This window comes from Antechinus flavipes, chromosome 1 (assembly GCF_016432865.1).
Source record: "Antechinus flavipes isolate AdamAnt ecotype Samford, QLD, Australia chromosome 1, AdamAnt_v2, whole genome shotgun sequence".
Lineage (NCBI taxonomy): Eukaryota > Metazoa > Chordata > Mammalia > Dasyuromorphia > Dasyuridae > Antechinus > Antechinus flavipes.
The window spans coordinates 652,515,913-652,537,095 of NC_067398.1; the positions used below are offsets into that span (position 1 = coordinate 652,515,913).

General features: G+C 36.0%; 1 pseudogene; it reads left to right on the forward strand.

Annotated features, from left to right (window-relative positions):
- LOC127544676 (ribonucleoside-diphosphate reductase subunit M2-like) overlaps positions 1–21,183 on the forward strand; it is a 681,272-nt pseudogene that overhangs the window by 494,453 nt on the left and 165,636 nt on the right.

The following is a 21,183-nucleotide window of genomic DNA, read 5'->3' on the forward strand; positions in this document are numbered from 1 at the left end:
GTTTTTAAATTTGATATCATGAAATAAATGTTCCATGGAAAATCAGCATAGAGCTGCAAAATACTCAAGAGTATATATATGCATAAAGAAAGGATAAAACTTTACAAGCCCAGAATGCCCTTTAGTAAATAATGTAATGTTACAGTTATTCTCCCTCTAAGGCCGGGGTTATTAATCTTTTGAACCCCTCTAGTTGTCTAGTGAAAACTCTAGATCCCTTCTCAGAATAACATTTCAAATGCACAAAACATATATGATTACAAAGAAAACCAAGTATAAATAATTTTATTAAAAGTCCCTAAGTTAAAATCTCCACATTTATGGGAATAATTATTCTCATCAGACCTGTGGATGCTCATTTCTTTGATAAATCATTTTCTTTGCTATTTGTTGCTTCCATTGGTTCTGAGTCTGGCACTTCAACCTAGTTTGGTTTGCTTTAGGCACTGAAGTTTTAAAACAGTCCTGTCCTTGCCTTCCTTGTCTCATCTCCACCAACCTTGTCCAGGATGAGACAGTGGCAAGTTCCTTTATTAGTGGATTCCTGCATTTGTTATTCCAGACTCATGATGTCCACATAAGCCAAGATCAAGGGCTATAAACAGCTTAGATACCTTTATCTGGAGAGTTGAACATAACTAAAATGATTCAACAACTTTGTAAAACCTTCTATATTTCTGTTGGTCTTTTCCATAGAGTTCTCTTGACTATTGATTTGTATTATTACCTGGTATGTTCCAGGCTTTCTGCTTTGTACTGTTGGCTTTCTTATCTATGAGAAAATTGGGTATAAAAGAAGAAGAAGAAGAAGAAGAAGAAAGAGAAGGAGAAGAAGAAGAAGAAGGAGAAGGAGAAGGAGAAGGAGAAGGAGAAGGAGAAGGAGAAGGAGAAGGAGAAGGAGAAGGAGAAGGAGAAGGAGAAGGAGAAGGAGAAGGAGAAGGAGAAGGAGAAGGAGAAGGAGAAGGAGAAGGAGAAGGAGAAGGAGAAGGAGAAGGAGAAGGAGAAGGAGGAGAAGGAGAAGGAGAAGGAGAAGGAGAAGGAGAAGGAGAAGGAGAAGGAGAAGGAGAAGAAGAAGGAGAAGAAGAAGAAAATAACTATAGAAGAATGACTTCAGACTCTAGGTCTTATTGAGTAATGATAAAGATAAATAGCATGTATACAGCATGCAAAAGTTTACAAAGCAACTTATACATATTTGGTATTCACAACATTCCTATGATATAGGAACTGGTATGCCTATTTTATAGAGTAAAACTGAAACCGAGTGACTTTCTCAGGGTCACATGACTAATAAATGTCTGAGGCAGAATTCTAGCTTTGGATCTTCTTGACTCTAGGTTAAGCATTCTATTCACTTCAATATTTCTTAATCAAGACAAAATAAATCTTACGGGGAGAAGTTAATATTTGTGAAATACTACCTAGCACTCAAAACACTATACCACATAACCTCTCAGGACATATTGAATTTTTGTTTGTCATATGTACAAAAAACTAAGTTTATATATTGCTGGGAACCACTTTTTAAATCCTTTACAAAATTCAATATTGCTGTTCATGTGATCTTGGACAAGTCACTTAATTTTTCAGACTCAGTTTCCTCATTTGTAAATTGGGAATAGTAATATCATTTATCTCTTAGGTTGGTTGTGAATATAAAATTAAATAACATGTGGAAAGTGCTAGGGATGAAGGGCTAGGGACAAACTCAAAGAGCTCAAAATCTTATTTTGTTTTCTGACATCTATCTCATGGGGGACAGGACTAGATGACCTCTAAAATTCAAACGCTAAAGAAAAAAGGGCTGGTGTAACTACCATTATTTTGGCTGTGGTTGTCACCAAACCTTTTTGTCCCTGGGCAGACAGTAGAACCTAAGTCCCTTCTCCTGGGCTTGCAGGAGCCCGATAACAGGAAGCGCCCATCTGGATTTCTATCTTTCAGGCGGGAAAGAGCCAAGTCCCAGACCCTGGACCGGGTACTTTCTCTGGTGCCTTTTTGTCAGTGTCCGCTAGGGGGCGGTGATTGAGCACAATCTACAGAGAACAAGAGGCGATGCTGTAATCTGGACCCAATTACCTTCCAGATCCCTAACCTTCCTTGACTAGCTCACTGCAGGGCAAGCATCGGAACTGCCCCGAGACATTTTTAAGGCATTGGATGTTCCGCAAAGGGCAGGGATGAAGCTACTGAGGCGGAAGGCAGGGAGGAGCCTGCTGCTCAGTAGGAGCAGGGGCCCTGGCTCTGTCCTTGGTCCTTCCCTTCTGTTCTAGCCCCTCCCTCCTCCCTGCCCCAAAGCTGTGGCGGGGCTTCTGAAATACTGCTACAGAGCTCTTACTAAAACTGTGTGAAAGCACCTGCCCGGCGAACCACTACAGTAACGATACTGATAATTAGCATTTCAGTGTTCACAAAACATCTGCACGCCAACCCAGTTTGTTGTTGCAAATTCTGTCTAGTAATTTCCTCCAAGAAGATTTGCTTCTTTGTGCTCAAGATTATTAAGGCTGGGAAGGCGGCCTTTCGCTGAGGCAGCTGTCCTATGATTAAAACACAAGTGCCAAAGTCAACACAAAAATCTCTAAGCACAAGAACTTCTAAAAAGCTGAAGAGGGACATAGGGGACTGCAAGAAATAAATTCTTCCAAGAGAAAAAGAAAAGAGCATAATGCTTTAAGAGGGGGAGCTTGTATGCTTGAGAATTATCAAACAATTCCCATGGGACTATGCTAAAATGTAGCTCTTGTATAGACAAGCACTTTCCTATGGGTATTCATCTTGTGTGTTCATCACTTTCTAACGCTCACTGAGATTTTGACATCCAGTCAAATATGGTCTTTGAATTTTCTGTCATTTCACTCTATAAAACCAAGATGAAACCAAAGCTGATTTCAAAGGAGGAAGTTTCTTTCTTTCTTTTTTTCCCCTAAGGTTCCCAAAGTCTTTTTTTTTTATTATAGCTTTTTTTTTTTTGCATAACATATGCATGGGTAATTTTTCAACACTGACTTGCAAAATCTTCTGCTCCAAATTTTCCCCTCCTTCCCCTACCCCTCCCCTAGAGGACAGGAAGTCCAATTCATGTTAAATATGTTAAAGCATATGCTAAGTCCAATATATGTATACATATTAATATAGTTATCTTGCTGCACAAGAAAAATCGGATCTAGAAAGAAAGAAAAAACCTGAGAAGGAAAACAAAAATACAAGCAAACAACAACAGAAAGAGTGAAAATGCTATATTGTGGTCCACACTCATTTCCCATAGTTCTCTCTCTGGATGTAGATGACTCTCTTCATTACCGAACAATTGGAACTGGTTGAATCAACTCATTGTTGAAAAGAGCCACGTTGAAAGGAGGAAGTTTCTAAAGGGAAATCACAAGAAATCAAAATGCATTTATATAAAAAACCTGGGCAATCACATTCAAAGAACGTGAAAATACATTGGAGATAACAGTGTAGAATCCAACAATACAAACTGAGGAAATTTGTGCCCTAGGAAAAGATTTTCCCATCAAAATAATGCACAAGAAAGTGTTACTGGCCCTAGAGATTTAATTTTAAAACTATTAGAAATAATTCATAACTTTAGCAAAATTGCAGGATACAAAATAAATCCACATAAATCATCAGCATTTTTATATACCACTAAAAAAATCTAACAGCAAGAGATTCAAAGAGAAATTCCACTTAAAATAATTGCTGATAGTATAAAATATTTGGGAATCTATCTGCCAAAGGAAAGTCAGAAACCATATAAGCAAAACTACAAAACACTTTACACACAAATAAAGTCAGATCTAAACAATTGGAAAAATATCAACGACTTTGGATAGGTCACGCTAATATAATAAAAATGACAATACTACCTAAACTAATCTATTTATTTAATGCTATACCAATCAAACTCCAAAGAAACTATTTTACTGACTAGAAAAAATAACAACAAAATTCATTTGGAAGAACAAAAGGTCAAGAATTTCAAGGGAATTAATAAAAAAAAAAAAAAAAGCAAATGAAGGTAGTCTAGCTGTACCAGATCTAAAACTATATTATAAAGCAGCAGTCAAAAAAACCATTTGGTGCTGAGTAAGAAACAAAGTAGTTGATCAGTGGAATAGGTTAGGTTCACTGAACAAAATAGTCAATGACTGTAGTAATCTAGTGTTTGGCAATATAGTTATACTATGTATAATTTCTCTAGTGCCTTTTTGTTAGTGTCCGCTACGGGGCGGTGATTGAGCACCCTGGAGTTTATTGAATAGCAGAACCGCACTTTAAAAAGATCACTTTTAACAGTGAAGTGGAGATGGATTGGAGGGATAGTCAGAGCCATCAGTAGGCTATTGCAGTGGACCAGGCATGAGGTGATGAGAGCCACCAAGGCAGTAGGTGTACAAGTGGGAAGAAAGGGATGAATTTGAGAGATACTGTGAGGGTAGAAGTGACAAAACTTAGCAGGAGATTGCATATGTATAATGAATTTAAGAAAGGAATTGAATATGACACTAAGATTGTATAGTAGAAAAAAGGGAATCATAATTATTTCACTACATCTTGATGGATTGGATCAAACACCCTGAAGTTTTATATAAAAAGACTGATTTCATAATCTTAAAAGTGTTTGGCTAATTCCTCTCTTTCCTCCTATTTGTGAAGTGCTTTGCTTTTTCATCTTAATTTGCTACAGCATGCTACTGTTTGGCTGTGTATTCTTAAGTGGGCCTGAAAGATTATAAAAAGCAAAAACATACCCTAGGAATCTGAATTTGCTATCAGTGAAATCAGATTCCTTCATCATCAGAACCCAACTGATGGGTATATTGATTATAAGATTTGGAGAAAATTCCCTGATAAATGCAAGTGTAATTGAAGAGGGGACCCCAGAACTTGGAAAATCCTCAATTCTGGCTCAGTTTTGCCCCATGTCTTTTTCCTTAAATGAATTTAAGTTCCAACTGCTTGAGGCGGGAATGATGTGAGAAAGATTCCTTTCTAGATTCCCATCCTCTCCTAGTTAATAATGTAAATTACCCTTTAACTCACAAATCCTGGTCCCTTTGAATTCTAACAAAAGATCTGACCTGTCCCAGCCCCACCCGGATCTGCACCAACTTTGGAGCTACACCCAAAAGCTCCTCAAGCTAAATCTCCCATTATAAAAGGGAGACACTGGGACCCCCTCTTTGCAGAGATTCCAAACATGCTAGCCATGTGAGGACCCTCTGTCTATTTGGACCCTGTGTCCGGTGCCCTCCTTATTTCTACCTTCCCCTATACTTTAAACTTGCTTACCCAATAATAAACCTCTTTTATCAATCCAGCTCTCAGGCCAATAAATGCTTTTATTGGGGACTCACGCCTCTACTAGACCCCATTTACCACCATATTCTTGTGCCGAACCAAGGGGGTTGCAGGGGAGCTTTGCTTGACTCCCTGTACCCCAAACCTGCCACTAGACCTCAACTAAACCCTAATCTCATTTAGGTACCCCAAATCTAGACCTCAACATAATGACTGGGAAGATGGTGGTGTCCTTAACAGTAATAGAGAATTTTGGAAGAAAGGAGGAGGGTTTTAGGGAAATGACCCATTCTTTTTTGGACATATTAGTTTTGAGAGCCTATCAAGACATTCAGCCTGAGATTCCCAAAAGGCAATTGGTGATATGAGAGTGTAAGTCGAGAGAATGATTAGGGCTGGACAATTAAATCTGAGAATCATCAGCATAGACATGGTAATTGCGTTTATACAAACAAAGTAGTTTAGAGGAAGAAGAGAACAAGACTCAGGACTGATCCTTGGGGAAAACTCAGGATTAGTGAGTGTAACCTGGAGGATAGTCCAACAGAGAAATCTGAGACTATTATAGTCAGACAAGTAGGTAGAAAATCAAGAGAGAGCAATCAGAAAAACCTGGGAGAGACTATTCAGCAGATCATTAGTGTCTAAAGCTATAGAGAGATCAAAAAACATGGGCACAGAGAAAGATGCCATTAAGATTTCACTGTTAACTCTAGAGATGGCAATTTATTTGAATAATAAGGTTGGAATACAGGGTTGCAGTGTTTAGAAGAGAGTAAGAGAGGAAGAAATAGAGGCAAATAGATTTCTTAAGGTTTTTAGCCACAAAGGAAAGATATAGGTCTATAGCTAGTAGGAACTGTGGGACTGACAAGTTTTTTTAAGGATGAAAAAGGGATAGACATGCTTGTAGATAGATAGGAAGGAACCAGTAGATAGGAAGAGATTGAAAATATAAGAATAAAGATGATAGGATTAATTTCTGGAGAAAGATTGGAGGGGATGGGATCATGGATTCTGTAGAAGGATTTGCCTTGGCAAGAAGAAGGTGGGTAGGAGGGAACTGAATTGGGATGATTTTGTTTTTCTAGCAAAGACTGCCGAAGGCAGATGGGACCCAAAAGGAATTAACATTCCTTAATTGTTAGATGTGGGAGTGATCATCTGCACCAGAAAGCCAAACCATCTTTCCTAGCAGTTTGCCCATCATGACATTCTCCAACCACCCAAAACAACTTTCCTGCATCTCAATAAAGATGGATTTCCTCATCCTTTTGGAGAACTCAGTTTTTGCTGAGGTGGCTAGAGTAATGCACTTTGCAAAGGGCTTGTGAGTCACTGTTAATAAATTGTCATATTGCTTAGAAATCTTGCCTCAGTTTACCAGAGTCAATTTTTTTTATTCACCACAAGGGAAAGAGACAGAAAGCACAGAGTACCTAAATTGTGGGTCCTTGCATATTGGTTGGGGGCTCCTGAAGCACATGAGACAGAAATTTTATTATTATTTACATACTGCCCAAAATGTGAAGAAAAAGCATGGGTCTGGGTTTAAAAGAAAAGAGCTTAAAATAGCATTTTGATTTCATGGCTGGCTTATTGCTATGGTGATGAGGTCCTTTTCCCCGTTGTTTTCTTCTACACATACAGAAAAACAACCTTATAGGAGGAAGGGACAGCAAATGAGTGGTAATTAGCAAGCAAGTGGGAGAAGGCGAATGGTCTAGAATGCTGGCAATATCTGTATTCCAAGGGTAGGGTTCAGTGAAGACAGTGAAATTCCTACTTCTACTCCCTGACAACTCAACAGTTGAACTTATACTGAATTATACCAACAACTTCTCTCAAACACTTATAAAAATGCAGCCCCAAGCTTATACCCCAAAGAAATACTAAAGAAGGGAAAGGGACCTGTATGTGCTAAAATGTTTGTAGCAGCCCCATTTGTAGTGGCTAGAAACTGGAAAATGAATGGATGCCCATCAATTGGAGAATGGCTGGGTAAATTGTGGTATATGAATGTTATGGAATATTATTGTTCTGTAAGAAATGACCAGCAGGATGAATACAGAGAGGACTGGCGAGACTTACATGAACTGATGCTAAGTGAAATGAGCAGAACCAGGAGATCATTATACACTTCGACAACGATATTGTATGAGGACATATTTTGATGGAAGTGGATTTCTTTGACAAAGAGACCTAACTAAGTTTCAATTGATAAATAACGGACAAAAGCAGCTACACCCAAATAAAGAACACTGGGAAACGAATGTGAACTATCTGCATTTTTGTTTCTCTTCCCGGGTTATTTATACCTTCTGAATCCAATTCTCCCTATGCAACAAGAGAACTGTTCGGTTCTGCAAACATGTATTGTATCTAGGATATACTGCAACATATCCAACATACAAAGGACTGCTTGCCATCTAGGGGAGGGGGTGGAGGGAGGGAGGGGAAAAAATCGGAAAAGAAACGAGTGCAAGGGATAATGTTGTCAATATAAAGTAATCATTAAATAAAAATTTTTTTTAAATGCAGCCCCAAATTGAAAGATGTGATCTCATCATGGGAGAACACAGTGGGAATTGTCACCATCCTAGTCCTTGATACCATGCCTCTAGCCTTAAGAGTGCCTTAGATTGCCTTAGTATTTTAAATGATTAATAATAGCTGAAATGCAGCACTTTAAAGTTTGTACAGCACATTACAAATATTATCTCATTTTACCCTACAAAAATCTTAGGAAATGGGTATTTTATTATCCCCATTTAATGGATAAGGAAAGTGAGGCAGAAATGTTTAGTGGCTTGTTTAGGATCACACACTAGGATGAGACAGGATTTAAATTAAGGTCCTTCTGACTCCAAGTCCAAGGCTTTATTTTATTTGCTGTGTCATCCAGCTTGTGACTTAGCTAGTGTCACAGTGTTGACTTCCATTAAGTTTAGAGTGTATTAAAGTCCCCAGATCTTTCTGAGAACTGTTTAGCTCCTCAACCAGCCTATATTTTTCAAACTAAATTTCTGAAATGAAATGTAAAATTCTACATTTCATTGAACATAAAATTCTACATTTATCTCTATTAAATTTCAAGTTGAGATAGCATGGAGCAAGAGAAAAAAAGCAGACCTCAGTCAGGAAGATTTGGGTTCAAGTTTCACTTCTGATATCCTATCTGTGTATCATTGGGCAAATCACTTAATGTGCCAAGATATTCTAAATAGGGGGTGTTATGGACCTTTTTTTGTCATGGACCCCTTTGGCTGTATGAGGAAATCTATGGCCTCTTCTCAATATTTTTAAATATATAAAATTCATAGAATTACAAAGGAAACCAATTGTATTAAAACAGTGACTAATATTTTTGTTTGTTTTGGAAGTTGTAATTTAGTTGTTGATCTGCACTGATAAAATTCCATGGAAGAAATTCCCTATACCATGAACTGGACATCCAAAATCATCTTACTATCTTACTTCATTTTAGTTTGTCAATATCTTTTTGGTTCCTAACTCTGTCCAACAAGTAAACTATATCTTTAGATGTGCATCATCTGCAAATTCGATAAAAATGCCTTTATCTGAGTCACTGATTTTTTAAAAAAAGTTAAACAATAAAGGCCAAGCAATTGCCTGAAGTTTTCCACCAGGAATCTCCCTCTAAACTGACATTGAGTCATGTGACTTTTCTTTGGTCCTAGCATTTAACCAGTTTTTAACTCACTTAAATGAATTACCATATAGTCCATTTCTCCCCTTATCTATAAAGACATTAAGCAATTAAGTTTTTTTTTCCTTATTTACTAGTGTAATATAACGTCAAAAAGGAAAATTAGGATAATCTGTTTGTTCTTTTTTTCTTGATGATTTGTTCTTGATGAAGCCATGCTGGTTACTAGTGATCAACTCTTTTTTTTTGTATGTTCATAAATTACTCCTTCAAATAATTTGTTCTTGAATTTAATGAAGAATCAAAATCAAGTTCACTGATCTAAAGTTTATAGACTCTCTTCTCTTGAAAGCAAGGACTTTTTATTGGTTCTATAATGTTTCTCCCAGATTCCATTATTTCTCTTTCAAGGATTAGTGACAAATGCCACATTCACCAGTTCTTTTGGTACATAGTGTGAGGGATGTAGAAGACCCTTACCCAAAATGACTACTCAAAGATCACTCAGTAGAAAGCATAAAAGTTATTTATTAATAAATTCTCATGAGAATGAGTCATTCCACTGCGAGGAGGGAAAGAGAGAAAGCTCTCAGCAGAAGGGCTAAAGATTTAGGAAAGATATACAGTTTTTATAGGTTTGCTTCCAAAGGATTACATCATAAATTGGGTAGCATTGAGAAATAGGTGCCCTCTCCCCAATTGAATGTTAAACATTGGTGCCAAAGGCAGATTAGAATGGAATGGGTTTCCCTGATTCTGAAAGGAATCATCAGTCAGACCTTCAAATTTAAGATTACTGAGCTGAGAGCATTTAATAATCCAAATATTGATAACATTGAACAAAGATAAATGTCATCATTTCTGGTTATGTATATATATGTAAAGTTTTAAGTAAATATTGGCTCGTACACACTGTACTTATGCAGATCACAGAGACATAGAAATAATAAAAAATACTTTATCTCTCCATTCCACACACTTGGAATGTTTCACCTGTGCTAAATTTCTCAAAGGAAGCTAGGTATTCTATCTCCTTACTTACCTTGAGTTCCACCTTCCTATTAACCACCTACCCCATCTCTTTTTTAAAGCTTTTTTCTTTCAATATAGTTAAAGAAACTTCTTTTTTTTTTTTGCCTTAGCATTTATTGCTGGCCTCAACTTTTTTGCATTCCTAACAGTTTTTATGGATTTATGGATTCTTTAATATTCATCTTCCTTTATGGACTCTTTCATCTTTTACATATGTCTTTTAAATTTAAGTTGCTGATAGGTTTCTTGTGTATCCAAACAGATCTCTTTGGATAACTCCTTTTTTCTTCCTCATTGAAATACATAATTTCAGTCTGAAGAACTATCCATCTCCCAACTGACTCTCCAAAAATGACTTGTTTTCTACTCCATATTGTGACAGAAAGTCTACTCCATATTGTGACAGAAGGGTCATTCTCTCTCCCCCCATTCCATTTGACAGGGAAGTTATTCTCTTTGTTCCTGCTACGTGAGAAGTGTGATTCAAATTTTAAAAACTGAATATTTTGATCTGATATTTCATGTTTTGGGTATATAAGAGTGTGGAAGTATAGTATTAAATTACTGTGCCTTGGTAGAAGCTGCACTTGATATTTCATTGAAGGCCTTGCTTTGGTGTTCTAGTGCCATGATCTACAAACCTCCAACTCCCAGATTCCACCCAGCAAATAAAATTAGAGTTAATTTGAGGGGGGAAAATCCAATCAGTCTTTTTAAGTGCTATGAAACTTTGCAATAATGTTTTGTTTAATGTGGACTTTCTGATTAATAAAGGATAAGCGTATTTCCATGGCTTTAACACATTCACTGGATATTTCTCTATGGTAAACCCCATGATTCTGAATAAAATATAAGCTTAGAAGAAAGGTGTTCATTCATTCCATTTAATTTTTCTCCCATATTGATTCTCTCAACATTTATAAAGTGAAAAGCTCTGACATAAAGCATTCCCATGCTGAATATGTACACAAGATCTCTGATGTACTGAAGAGAGATATTGTTTAGTAGCTTTGCTGTGTACATAGATGAACAAGATGATATTTATGAGGATCACAATTCTGAGTAAAGGCCCATATCAATAGAGAAATGTGGGTTTGTGATTTAATTTTTTTGGGGGGGAGGGGACATGGGGTCAGTCAACAAGCATTTGTTAAAGTAATGTACTGAGGTCTTGGGATACAAAGGTTGTTAAATCCCTCTTTGCTTTAATTATTCTGTACTTTCTTATTTATGAATATAATGCCTTCTCCCAATATAATTTAAGTTCCTCATGTTTTCTGTTTTATCTATTCCTGGCACCTAGCACAGGACTTCAACAGTAATAGATGCTTAATTAAATTTTTTTAATTCCCTTCACTTTGAATTTTTGTTTTTGAATAAGAGGTAAATGTTCACTAAATGTTTTCCATTAGCATATATAAATTTTCTAAGTATGTATTTTACAATGTTGAATAAAGTATGAGCTTGCAGGAAAGGTTTTCCCATAATTGTGACATTCATAGGGTTTTTCTCCAGTATGAATTCTAGATGTTGAATCAAATTTGCAAGTGCAATAAAAGCTCTACCACATTCATTACATTCATAGGGCTTCTGTCCAGTATGAATTCTCTGGTAATCAATGAAGTTAGAACCTCTAATGGAGGTTTTCCCACATTCATTACATTTATAGGATTTCTCTCCAGTGTGAATTCTCAAGTGTTGAATAAGAGAAAATCATGTACTTAAAGCTTTTCCACATTCTATACATTTATAAGGTTTTTCTCCTATGTGAATTTTTTGATATTGAATGAGGTTAAACTGCTGATAGAAGGCTTTGCCACATTCATTGCACTCACAGGGTTTCTTTCCAGTGTGAATTTTCTGGTGTTGGTTAAGATTAGAGCTATGGTTGAGAGTTTTTCCACATTCTTTGCACTCATAGGGTTTTTCTTCTGTATGAATTCTCTGGTGCTGAATAAGGGATGAGCTTAAAGAAAAGATTTTCCCACATTCATTACATTCATAGAACTTTTGTCCATTGTGAATACTCTGTTGTTCAATCAGGTCTTAGTTGCGCCTGAATATTTTTTTCACATACGTTAGATTCATAGTATTTCTTTCCTACGTGGACTCTCTGGTCAGTACTCTTTTGGGAATTCTGTTTGTTTATTTCATATGGATAAGGCTTTTCTCCTTTAAAAATACTCTGCTCTTTAATATGCTTTAAATTCATATTGAAGCCTCTTCCAGATTCACTAAATTTGGAGATTACTTGTTCTAGACTAATGTTCCTATGAATTACTGTCACTTGCTTGACATTTTGTTCTCTGGAGAGTGATTTCTTGAGCCTTTTCCCAGAAGCATTCTTCTGAGATCTCATTAAACTGCCTTTGATTTCAGAGGCATTTTGAAATTTGAATGACTAGATAATATTTCCTCTAAGTATTTCCAATATTGTCCTTGTTGATTCCTTTTCTTCAGAAATTTCTTTTGCTGAAGTCATTTTTTTTTCTTGTTGCTGGTTTCACAATCTAAAACAAAAGATATTCATTCATTCTTTCATTTAACAAAAATTCACTGAAGGCCAATGTGTGTCAAAAACGTCAGGGTAGACAAACATTATGTGCAAATGAGGGCACATATTCTCAAACAACTTACACTTGGTAGGAAGTAAAAGATCACCAGCATATGACCTAATTTGACCATTCTTTGAAAAAGATAGACTTTGAAAATAGATTCTTTGAAAGGAACTGAGCAAAGATATTCATCATGAGCAAATCTTTTAAAGGGGAAATACAACCTTGGGAATTTCTCAGGAAGAGGGAAGGATTTGGTATCTCAGAAGAAGGGATCAAGGAGGAGCCAGATGAAATGCACCTGGCTGACCAGGTCTCAGACTAATTTAACAATATGCTAGTCAATATCTCAAAAGTTGTTTAAAGATAGCCTAAGGGTTGAGGAATAGACAGTGGAGATTGATAAAGAGTTCCAGTCTTACAAATCACTCATAAAAAACAGGATAATCTGGGAATTGGTTATGCTGGATAAACATCAGATGGGCTTCTTCCTGACAGAAGGAAAGCAAGGCCACATCATCTGTAGTGAGCAGTAAAAAAAAAAATTAGAGTTATGTACTAAATGAGTATGGGGAGAAAAGGCAGAGGGAGAAAGAAGAAGAAGATGAAAAACAAGAATTCTTTCTCAGAAGTAAGTCTGGAGGAGCAAATGGTAAGAGGATAATCAGGGAGGTAAAAATATGTAGTTATTGAAAAGGAAGAAATGGAGCTTCTGAACAATGATAGAAGGCCAAAAGTATTTCCAGGCTATACTGATAGGGCCTTTATGTGTTTCTATTGATATAAACAAAAATAAGTCCAATATAAAATAATCACTATGTACTAAGTGACATATGAGTAGCACTAATTACAGAAATTTAATATGGGAAGAGATCATTTCTATCTGGAGTGACAGTCAAAAATATAGGCATGACAAGCTCTTGGCTAGTACTAGAATACATCTAAGAAATGGTAGGGGATAAAGAAAATTTTGGAGGGGCTCTAGGAAGATGAGAACTGTAATATGTTATTGACAGAACTGTGAATTGTTCCAATTATTACAGACATTAATTTGGAATTATGTGTGAAAAGACATTAGCAATTCATATACTCTGAGCCAGCAATTATGGGAATTGCCTGTGAATAAGGAGAGATTGAAAATGAAAGAAAGCAAGAGTTGCCAGAAGAGATAGGAGGTGATAGGACAACCACACAATGAATTTGAAGAAGACAAGAACTGTATCTTCTACTTGCTTTCAACTATTTGAAAAAACTTACTTCCCCAAAGAGCACACAGGAGCTCAGTAAATGCTTATTCAATCACTAAATGATGGAAAGGTTCTCTCACTTACCTGAACAGTTGCCTCTCGGAATTTTCTTCCCCTTGCCTTCATGCCTAGGACCCATGGCTCTTCTCCTTGCTATAGCTGGGAGATCACATTGGGTTTGGACAATGGAAATCCTGATCATTGGAAAGGAAGTGGGAAAGTGTTGTTTCCTTTGGTACAAAGGGCTGTTCTAGTTTCAGTCCTAGACATGTACAGGCAAGCAAGTTGGAAAAGGGACTATCTGGGAGAATCCGTAAAAGGCTCAATGAAGAACTATGCATCCTAGGATGGGGCCCTTGGATTATATTCTCCTAGGAAAAAGGGAGTCCAGGAAATTTGTGATCTTGGCATAGAACAACAATTATTTCATTAGCCTTTCCCCATTAATAGGGTAGAACATTCCCACTTTAGGGGATGTCACCACTGGACCTTTCCTATATCTGGACAATAAAGAAATTGGATAATAGGGAAAATTCAAGCTCAGAAAAAACTTGAAGGAACTACTCATTTTCTTCTCTACATGAACTTCATGGGCCTAGGAAAAGGAAGCAAAAACATCTTGTTTCTATACTAAGATGAGATTAGAAATTTCTGATCCTTGAATTTGGAGCCCAAATCCACAAGTTTCGTAAGACACTATAAGTTATTTACAGTATAGGAAAACAGGAAGAGTAGATCTGAGTCCTAAAAAAGACACCTTATCCAATGAGATCAAGTTCCTATAGGTCTCCAATATCACATCCCTGTAGAGACACCTCTGAGCAGGGCCCAGGAAGGTTCATTCCTGCTGAGTGAGGTATACAGCTACATCCTCAAAAGTCACCAATGCCTGAAACAAACCCTCCTGTTGTAGCCCCAGGGATTATCCCAGGGTAGTATGAAGGCTATGAGCAAGTATGTACATATGTGAGAACTCATTGAAGCAAATTACATCAAATATTAATGCTTGAATGCTGGTGTTTGTGAATTTAATATAAGCATGTATTTATATTGAAAATATGGACATATTGAAAATAATATATTAAAAAATGGACACACTTGAGAGGTAATAGGAGTATTAAAAATGGTCCTCCCTTTCCCAACAATGATTTGAAATTACTCTGTTCCAAACCCTCTTTGTCAGGTACAATAACTCAGAGAGAATGTAGCTACAAATTCTTTGACTCAAGATTTACAAACATGGTGCAGCTGAGCTTTGCAGGGAAAAAAGATAGAGTCCATACAAAATAACTCATGGTTAGGTCTGACCCAAGTTCCTAGAAGAAACTGGGACTCAAGTTCACAGGAAGAAGAACTTAGGGAAGGAACTAAGCCTATTAGGGGGATTATTCGGGGTAAGAATGAGGCAGGAAGGACAGCTCACCTGGGGCCTGGCTGATAGGAGCTCAGCTGCCATTGACTGGTCTTCTGGCTTCTCCTTAGAGGCATAGGCAGAAACCTGGGCAGCAGATGGAACTGGAGAAGGAGAAGGAGAAGGAGGATCAAAAAGGAGACCCTATGTGACCCATCCTAACTTTCCAACTAATATCTGATGCTAGAATTTCTTAGCCTTCTCTGAGTCCAGCCAGAAACACAAGGACCACTCATTTCTGTTCCCCATTGTCACAATTTAGACATGTCTGTGTGCACATATACATGTATCTCACTGTTTACCTGTTCAATAGTGACCATGCTATACACTATGCAGAATGCAGCAAGCAGGGTAAATCAATATCTTTGGTCAAGGGTAGTACATGTGCTAATTGGAAAGCAAGAGGTACATATATCTTCTGTCTTTACTGTTGTCTATTCCTAAAATAAAAATCTTTCTCTTTTCTACCAAGACCTACTTCCCTTTTTCTATTTTCAAGATTCATCATCATCCATTGTTAGGTTCTAGTTACCTTCTGCAACAATATGTACTGATTCATTTATTGCTGTTTCTGTGTAAAGTTATGTTTAAATAAATACACTCAATGAAAAGATCCCCAGTGACGCTTCCCCTTTTCTACTTCCCCAACTTTATTCTTCATCATCTTCCCAAAGACATTTTCTCTCCAGGCCAAATATGATATCTAAGACTAAAACTTGCTAATTTTTAAATGCTCTTTAAAATTTTTTTGAAAGTTCTTCTTTCACTTTCACATCTATAGGCAGGCAGGTTTTCTGATAAAGGTCTCATTTCTTTCTTTTTTAATAATAGCTTTTTATTTTTCATAATACATGCAAAGATAGTTTTCAGCAATCACTCTTGCAAAATCTTATGTTCCAAATTTTTTTCTCTCCCTTCCTCCCATCTCTCTTCCCTAGACAGCAAGTAATCCAGTATAGGTTAAATGTGTAATTCTTCTAAATATATTTTCACACATTCATGCAGCAGAAGAAAAATCAGATCAAAAAGAAAAAAAATAAGCAAGTAAACAACAAAAAAGGTGAAATTGCTATCTTATGATCTACATTCAGTCCTCATAATCCTCTCTCTGGATGCAGATGACTCTCTTAATCAAAAGTCTATTGAAATTGGCCTGAATAAACTCATTGTTGAAAAGAGCCAAGTCCATCATAATTGATTATTACATAATTTTCTTGTTGCTATATATAGCGTTCTTATGGTTCTATATGGCATCAGTTCATGTAAGTCTCTCCAGGCCTTTCTGGAATCATTTTGCTTATTATTTCTTTTTTTTAATTTTTTAAATAGCTTTTTATTTACAAGTTATATGTATGGGTAATTTTACAGCATTAACAATTGCCGAACCTTTTGTTCCAATTTTTCCCCTCCTTCCCCCCACCCCCTCTCCTAGATGGCAGGATGACCAGTATATGTTAAATATATTAAAGTATAAATTAGATACACAATAAGTATACATGACCAAACTGTTATTTTGCTGTACAAAAAGAATTGGACTCTGAAATATTGTACAATTCTCCTGTGAAGGAAATCCAAAATGCAGGCAGGCGAAAATACAGGGATTGGGAATTCAATGTAATGGTTCTTAGTCATCTCCCAGAGTTCTTTCACTAGGTGTACCTGGTTCAGTTCATTACTGCTCCATTGGAACTGATTTGGTTCATCTCATTGCTGAAGATGGCCAGGTCTGTCAGAATTGATCATCATATAGTATTGTTGTTGAAGTATATAGCTTATTGTTTCTTATAGAACAATAATATTCCACTACAATCACATATCATAACTTATTCAACTATTTTCCAACTGATGGGCATCCACTCAATTTCCAGTTTCTTGTTACATTACATATCCTTTGATAAAGGTCTCATTTCTAAAAGATATAGAGAACTAAGTCAAATTTATAAGAATACAAGTGATTCCTCAATTGATAAATGGTCAAAGGATATGAATAGGCAGTTTTCAGATGAAAAAATTAAAACTATCTATCATCATATAAAATGTGTTCTAAATCACTATTGATTAAGAGAAATGAAATTAAAATAACTCTTGAGTATCATGTCATACTTCTCAGAGTGATTAAGATAACAGAAAAGGAAAATGACAAATATTGGAGAAGATGTAAGAAAAATGAAACAAAAATGCTTTGTTGTTGGAGATGTGAACTGATCTAACCATTCCAGAAGAAATATGTCTAAAGGGCTATTAAGCTGTATACCCTATCATTACCAGGTTTATATCCCAAAGAGATCATAAAAAAGGAAAGGGGCCCCATGCAAATACAAAAATATGTATAGCAATTCTTTGTGTTGGGGCAGAAAACTGGAAGTTGAGGGGATACCCATCAATTAGGGAATGATGAGCAAACAGATTTCAAAAAAAAATCTGGAAAGACTTACATAAAGTGATGCTGAGTGAAGTGAGCAGAACTAGGAGGGCATTGCACATAGTAACAGCAACACTGTGTGATGATCAACTATAATAGACTTAGCTCTTCTCAGCAATACTGTGATCCAAGACAATTCCAAAAGACTTATATTGGAAAATGTCATCCACATCCAGAGAAAGCTATGGAATCTGAATGAAAATTGAAGTATATTATTTTAATTTTTGTTTTCTCTTGTGTTTTTTTCTCGTTTGTTCTGATACTTCTTTCACAATAGGACAAATGTGTAAATATGTCTAATATGGTTGTACATGGATAACCTACATCAGATTGCTTGCTATCCCAGGGAAGGGGAAGGGTATAGAGGAAAGGGGAAAGAAGTGAGGAAAAAATTAGAACTCAAAATCTTATAAAAGAGGATGATGAAAATTATCTTTATCTATAATTGGAAAAAATACTATTAAGTGGGTAAAAAAAAGAAAAATGGATCAGAGAGTCTTTACTTCCACATGATTTTCATTCCTTATCAATTAGTTAGCCATTCATAATTACCTTTTACTTAGGGTTTCTGACTTCTTACTGTAATGAATCCCTTTTTTAATGAAGCTAATGGATTTTTTCCTCAGGATAATGTTTTAAATGCATAAAATGAAATACATAAAATCACAAAGGAAGTCAATGATAATAATATCTAGGATTTATAGCTAAGTAAAATATATGAAAAGCTCTTTACAAATCTTAAAGCATTATATACCTTCTAGCTATTATTATTAAATCAATTATATTAAAATATTTTAAAAATAATTTTACAGACCCCAGGTTAATAATGTCTGAGTCATGAATATTTACCAAGATGGTAGAATGATAACAATTATAGCTAGCATTTATGGAATGTTTTAAGATTTGCAAAGCACTTTACAAATCTTTTTTTTTTCCTGGAAGATAGGTGCTATTATTATCTCCATTTTATAAAAGATATAAGTGAATTGTTCAGAGTCATGAAGCTAGTATATAAATGAGGCTGGCTTCAAACTCAGGTCTTCTGGCACAAAATCAAGGGCTCTATCCACTGTACCATCTAGGTAAAAAAAAAAAGTTGAACTGACTTTTTCAAAAAACTGCAAATTTTTGAGTAAACTCTCCCACTGATACATAGAATTCAGGAGAAAGTAAGCATTTAAAGCTTTTCACAATCTTGCCACTTCCTAACTTTTCAGACTTCTTATACTATACTCCCCTCAATGAACCCTATGACATAATGATATTGGATTATTTGAAGTTCCTTAAGCTTGTCACTCAATTTGTCTTCATGTCTTTGCAATGACTATCCTTCATGCCTGTAATGCTTTGCCCCTTCATTTCTGCCTCTTATTTTCCCTGGCTTCCTTCAAAACTCAAGTTCAAATCCCATTTTCTTCAAGAGACTTTTCCCTAGCAGCTAGTGCCTTCCCCTTTTTAATTACCATCATCTCTTCTGTAATAATGTTGTATATATCTAGTAATTAATATGTTGTTTCCCCTATTAGAATGCATGCTTCTTGAGGGAAATGATTGGTTTTGTTTTTCCTTTATATTTCCGAGATTTATTACAGAATCTAACACATAGTAAATACTTTAAAATGCTTCTTGATTGATTGATTGCCAAATTCTTTCTTTTTAAATCCCTCTGTCCCTCCCACCGTAACCCTAACCCCCATCTTTTCACATGAAGGAAGTTAATCTGCATTAAATTGTGCATCTTTCTTTTCAAAAGCATTTTTATATTTTGGATGTGTATACTAAGACATTCAATAAATCCCATGTTTATTTAGGAGTGAATTGTTAAATCCTATGACTATGGCATAATCAATTAGAATAGAAGAGTACAAAGAAAGTGTAGGGTCTCAGAGAAAAGATGGAGAGATTGCCTCATTTTGGGAACTTAATGGGCATATTCCAGAGTATATTCCTAGATCTCTATTGATTTTGGAGGTCAATTACCACAAAATGTTGGTTTTTGGGAGGGAAAGGTGGTGGGAAGCCGAAGTGGGCTATTCATGGGAACTAAAATGTCATCTAGAGACCAAATGCAATTTAATCCCTTGATTGTTTTTTTTTTTTAATTTGGAAATGATAGGATAGAAGCTGAATGAAATAGAAGGGTCAAGGAAAGGCTTTTTTAGAATTGGAGCGTCATGACTATGTTGATAGGTGAATGTGATTCACGGGAGGAGGGTGGAAGTGAGGGTAAATGTGAAGATTCTTGGATGCCTAAGGAGGCAAGAAGAAATAATATCAGGATAACAGACAACAGGATTAAGACCCAGGATGTTTCCTCTTCTGTGATCTGAGAAAGGGTGGAGAGAATGGGCAATGAAGCAAAGAAAGTTCACAGTACCTAGCGTATAGAAAATGTTTAACAAATGTTTCTTAAATGAAAGAGTGAAGCTTCATGGTTGTTCTCACCTTATTCTCAGTGAGGCAGAGAATACTTCTCTGCTATAGGAATATAGTGAGTAATGAACTAAGGTGTCAGGAGAGGAAAAAAGATATGGATCCCACTTTGATTTATTTTATTTATTTATTTTTTTTGCAGGCAATCAAACTTTACTGAAGAAGCACAGCTTCAATGGGTGAGTACATTGTTCAAATACCAAATGTATGTTTATCTAAAAGACTTTAACAGAGAACTCACACAAGATAATCACTCACATGGATATCTTAAGTGACACAAGGACATTCTTAAGATCTCTCTGAAGAATTTTGAAATTGAAATTTGAAATTGATTGCTTATTATGGAAGACTCTGGGAAAATGTGCTCTAATAAAAGAAGGCACTGTTCTGTATGAGCCAAGCAAATTGTAATTTTTTTTAAAAAGGTGCAAATTTAGAGACATCTCCACTCAAATGTTCACATGGAATATTTGTACTTGACTTATGGTAGAACCTTCTTTTTTTTTCTTTTCTTTTCTTTTTTCTTAAATAACTTTTTATTGACAGAACCTATTTTACAACATTATCCCTTGCACTCACTTCTGTTCCGATTTTCCCTCTCTCTCCCTCCACCCCTTCCCTCAGATGGCAAGCATGATTTATTCTTTATACCACTTTATGAAGATTAATCAGATCACAGAATGTCAGATTAGGAAGGTAACTCAGCAGCCATACCTGAAAAAAGAGTCCCCTCTAAAATATGCCTCACAATAATCATCAAGCCTTTATTTAAACACGTCTGATAAGGGAAAACCGGCTGACTGATGCATAGACGTGATCATGTCATTCTTCTGCTCAAAACCTCTTAAAGATTCACTTTTGTCGACTGAGGAAAGTTCAAAATCCTTAATTTGCCATTCCACTGTTGTCCCAATATCTTTCCAGCTTTATACTCTCCTTTATGTACCTTAAGATCCAGCCACCCTACACCATCTACTGTTATTCATACATATTCAGTATTATCCTTAGAAGGGGGTCCAATCCAAACTCCTCATTTCACAGGTAAGGAGACTGGTCAGTGGACCAGACATATTTAGAATACAACAGTCAGGCTAATATTTATAGAT